This window comes from Schistocerca nitens, chromosome 2 (genome assembly GCF_023898315.1).
Source record: "Schistocerca nitens isolate TAMUIC-IGC-003100 chromosome 2, iqSchNite1.1, whole genome shotgun sequence".
NCBI classification, from domain to species: domain Eukaryota; kingdom Metazoa; phylum Arthropoda; class Insecta; order Orthoptera; family Acrididae; genus Schistocerca; species Schistocerca nitens.
In genome coordinates, this window is record NC_064615.1 from 94,645,900 (window position 1) to 94,651,335 (window position 5,436).

Sequence of the window (5,436 nt, forward strand, 5' to 3'; positions counted from 1 at the left end):
AAAGCATTTAGAGAAGATTTTCTCAGACAAGTAGGTCGAGTGTAACGAACAATTTCGGATAATGGCCCACAATACAAATCAGTGCAATGGCAGAACACGTTAAAACAACACAAAATAAAACCCATCTACATATCTAAGTAGAAACCTAGCGTAAATCCAGCAGGCGATTTATGAAGGACATAGGCACTTTATGCCGATTATATGCAGGCAAAGGACACAACACTTGGGATATATACCTTAAAGATTTTCAAGAAGTAATAAATGAAACGCCACATAGCACTACACAACTACCTCCGGTTACTGTACTTAAAAATATTGAACCCCCAAACATAACCAGAGAAAATGTTAGATTTCCTATTGTACCACGTAGACAGCATAAACAAGTCATAGCAACAGCACTCTTCAACATCAGAAAGGCAGCCATTAAAAGAAAAGAAAGACGGGAGAGAACAGCAATTAAAAGAACATTCTCAGTAGGCCAGAAAGTATCTGTAAAAACACACCATCTCTCCAGCAAACAGAAACAAAAAATACATAAGTTTTACGCTGCATACAAAGGACCTGTCATAATTAGCCGAATTGCTCATGATAATGCTGTGGAACTAATGAACCCCAAAACAGGCAAAACCTTAGGACTTCACCATGTGAGCCATAACAAAAAGTTTGAAGATTAATTCTATTACTGGTAAATAATCAGCACAATATTTCAAGATTATGTTGCATATAAGATCGTCAGGAGAAAGAAGAATTAACAGAGAGGAAGGTGGGAAAAATAGAGTAGTTTCAATAAGAACAAAAAACAAAAATAACACCATTAGTACCATAGATTAAGGTGAAGGGATAAGGCGTAGATAGTCTAACAGCATGAAATACTAAAATGCTATACACCACGACACTACACAAAAAAATAAAAAAAACGAATTTGAGGATTTTTGTAGACGTTAAGACTCAAAATATCTTAGAAATGTAACATGGAAAGCACTCAGTCTGCAAGCCACAAGTGGCCCATCAGGACCATCGGACCGCCGTGTCATCCCCAGCTGAGGATGCGGATAGGAGGGGCATGTGGCCAGCACACCGCTCTCCCGGTCGTTACGATGGCTTTCTTTGACCGGAGCCACTACTATTCGGTCGAGTAGCTCCTCAATTGGCATCACGAGGCTGAGTGCACCCCAAAAAATGGCAACAGCACGTGGCGGCCTGGATGGTCACCCATCCAATGGCCAGCCACGCCCGACAGCGGTTAACTTCGGTGATCTGATGGGAACCGGTGTATCCACAGCGGCAAGGCCGTTGCCCGTAACATGGAAAGGGTGCCGATATTTGTAAAGCTTTTTATGAAGGTGTAAAACAATGTGGATACTAGACGTATGTTAGATGATTATAAGTAAAACTTTTTGTAAGAACCATTGTCAGAACTCAAGCAAGGACGAGATGCAATGACCCACAAATTGCAACGAGAGAAGTATCAAGAAAGAAAAGGACGTAATTAGCAAGACACGATTTGTACAAGGCAGAAGCGTCGAGAGAAAGGAAAGGACAGTGAGGCCAACAGAAGGCCCTTGTATCGGAAGTGGGCTGTCAATCTGGACGCTAAGTGGACCCTGCTGGGACACAGTGGCAGAACCCGGCAGAGACACGACAGGACACCGAACGCCAGAAGGGACCGGTGCAGGGACTGACAAGCAAACACCGGACTTTAACTGCTGGTAAACCCCGGAACGCCCCCACTCAGCGGAGCAAGCAAAAAACGGCCCAACGAGAAGACCGCTTGGGCAAGCCACCACTGGCAAAAAAATATGTATAAAAGTCACACTACTGCTATTAAACTACATGCTGATGCACGAAACTGAAGAAAACTTCCACAAAGTAAAAAGGACATGCCCAAACAATTAATCAAACTGTAGCTAAGAGGAGAACTTATAAGCGACTAGTTATCAATAAATATTTCCATATCCGAACCAAGAAGCAACTAAGAAGCAGAGAAAAAGCAGGAAGAACAGAAGTTGAAGATTCGCAGGATTGAGACCAAGGAAGAATATGGGTGAAGAATAGACGACATACCTTCCGCAAATCCCTACCCTACTGTCTGCGAAGTATTACATCGAAAAACGACCGCTTTCAGCGACACATAACGATGACTTTCACGCATACAAAGCCAGTAAACCACGAGATTCTGCACTGACAGCTCCATTCCATTATGGGACCTCCACAACAGCAACACACACTTGCAAAAATAACAAGGAACGACGAACGAAGCTGTATGTCAAGTACTTGCCCACATCCATCTCGCTCAAATCCATCACCTTCGTGCAAAAAACATTCGCCAACCTCATGTTTAAACATTCATAGGATTGTGTGAATCTGTGAAATCAAATTATGTGATGTAGGAATTGTGCAAAAGAAACGACTGAAAAACTAAATAAGTTAAGCACACCAGACAGCTAATAAATTACAAAATAAGTCATTGACTATGGACTTCAGTAAAAAATAGACTGTCGATAAAAATAAGTCATTAATTCTGAAATGGACAGTATATAAAGAACAAAAGTAAGGCGTAATAAACACTAAAACTAAATGCCACTTATTTTCTCCTCACAAAAATAAAAGAATAACTATATTTTACTTATTTTATCCTTATAAAAACAAAGAATAAAAAATTATCTTGTTGGATGTTTTCCCTTTTTTTTAACATTGGTACCATTTGTTAGGATAATATCTCAATACTTGTGTATGTATTTCTTTGTCAAAGCAATTCTTGGAAATAATTCTTATTTGTTAGTGTAACAATGTTGAAATAAGTGTCTAGAAACAAAAACATTTTACTTGTACATGATATTTAGAAAATGTGTTAGGAATAGATTTTACTTAATTACTACATTTATAACAAAATATATTTCTAAGAAAATCGATGTGAAAGACTCATCACTTTCGATAACAAACTTCTTAAAAAACAAACTTCACACTTAAATAAAGAAAGAAAATAATTTAAAATTAATAATAGAATAAAAATATTCTTCCCTTGTCAATAAAAACATATCTTTGATAATACTGTGGAAGAATATAAAAATATAAATTAGTAATACAAACTAGCATAGAACAGAATAACGTGGCTGAACAGTAGGCCACAAAATATAGACAACAGAATAATTATTGACTGGCTTAGACAACGATTCAATCATTGCCTAACTTCAGTACAAAAATTAAGTTCGAAGGGTGGTGATATGTAAGGTGTCAGGCAAATCTAACACCTTCCATGAAAACCCTGACATGATAAGCAAATCCAGTAGTATGTGACATAGCTCCGAATAAAACGTGACGTTAAAGTAACCAAAGTAATACGAGTAACGAGTGAGCAAATGGAATACCACAGACTAACACAAGAATGCCTAAATGCATATCATACCTTCCCACCGTGAGACAACGCAGTTCCGAGGGGAGAAACGAGAACAGAAGCCGAGAGCAGAACCGTGTTAAGCAGGAAGGCCCTACGATAAGGGACGGACACCAACGTCGCCAGCTAACTGCTAGGACCACACCCCAGCCGCAAGTTTTACTGTGAGACTTTTTCACGTCTCTGTTACGTTGCAAACTTTAAAAACATTGCCCCACCACGATAAGTATAACGTTTCTCATTGGATGGACAGAATTTTTGTTGGCGGAACTTAAGGTTAGCATTGAGACCCTGATTGGTCAGATGAAAACACAGACAGATAGTTTTTTTTAAACCAACTTCGGTAAATGGTAGTAAGGAGATGTTAGGAGAGAGTTGCTTCCGAGACGAGGAGCTGGACGGAGCTGCACCGGCCGCTGCCCCCTGACGAACACCGACAAGGTAATGAACGCACGCGATGCCGCATAACAGCGCATAAAGCTTCACTCAGAACTGCAGAAGTCTCATCTGTTACACCCCCTTTTTGCGTAATACTAGTGTCGATCGTCAATTAAAGCTCATGGTGTTCACATTTGCCACTTGAAGTAAAAATCTGAAACGCGATGATTTTTCTGTTGTATAGTTATTGAGAAGCCACATCAGCCACTGTATTTTTCCGACAAGTTAGATAAGTAATTAAAGATAATTGAGGGTCACTGTAGACCATTTTGATAATTGTCTCTCTTGTGAAACGTAATTTAAACCTAGATTATAGATGTGATATGGCATAGGTCATCCTTCGGTCCATTGTAGAACTTGGAAACCCATTCAAGGAATATTCGTTCACATTTTTGTTGAACGCAGTTGGTTTTTATCATCCTGTATTAAAACACTTTCTTTTATCAATAGTGCAATTTATATACAATGTTTTGTGAGTAGAATAAAATTTTCAGAGGTAAACTTAACTGCTTTTTGGACGTTATTTTACCAGGTAACTAAAAATAGGAAAGCCTTGAACCCCTTCCACTAAATTTAGTTAGTATTAAGATTCTTTTACAGGGAGTACAGTGGAGCTGACGCTGAAATCATTAAGTATTTGGTTATATCATCGCTAGTCTCACTGAACTCTTCTGAATTCTACGTGACATGTGTGGTCTGGCGTCTCCTTACCAGCAACAGGTCTCAGGTTCGAACTAGTAAATTCCCTAAAAAACACGCTCAGAGCGTCGATGCGCGAAAGTGGTAGGGAGACAGGATATAGAACTACAGACACCACGCAGAATGTTAGAGTGGAAAAGATTGCATGAAAGACACATAATGTATATCCACATGAAATGTGACATGCAACTGAAAAAGCGTCGTAATGATCTACATCTATACGGACACTCTTCAAATCACATTTAAGTGCCTGGCAGAGTGATTATCGAACCACCTTCATAATAATTCTCTATTGTTCCAATCTCGCACTGCGCGCGGGAAAAACGAATACCTATATCTTTCGGTAGGAGCTCTGATTTCCCTTATTTTGCAATGGTGATCGTTTGTCCCTGTGTACATCGGCGTCAACTAAGTATTTTCGCATTCGGAAGAGAAAGTTGTTGATTCTAATTTCGTGAGAATATTCCGACGCAATGAAAAACGCCCTTGTTTTAATGATGCCCACCGAAATTCTGTATCATTTCAGTGACACACTCTCCTCTATTTCTCCATAATACAAAACGTGCTGCCCTTCTTTGAAGTTTCTCGATGTGCTCCATCAGTCCTAGCTGGTAAGGATCCCACACCGCGCAGCAGTATTCTAAAAGAGGACGGACAAGTGTAGTGTAGGCAGTCTCTTTAGTAAATCTGTTACATTTTCTTGTTTGTCCTGCCTTTAAAACGCAGTCTTTGGTTAGCCTTCCCCACAACATATTGAATTTAAATTGTTCGTAATTATAGTTCGTAGGTATTTAGAGGAATTTACGGCCGTAAGATTTGACTGATTTATTGTGTAACCGGAGTTTAACGGACTGCTTTTAGCACTCGTGTGGATGACCTCACACGTTTCGCTATTTAGGATGCAT

At 39.5% G+C, this 5,436-nt stretch overlaps 1 pseudogene; it reads right to left on the minus strand.

Annotated features, from left to right (window-relative positions):
- Nucleotides 1-1,180: 1,180 nt before the first annotated feature.
- LOC126237845 (5S ribosomal RNA) lies at nt 1,181-1,298 on the minus strand (annotated as a pseudogene).
- Between the last annotated feature and the right edge of the window lie 4,138 nt (nt 1,299-5,436).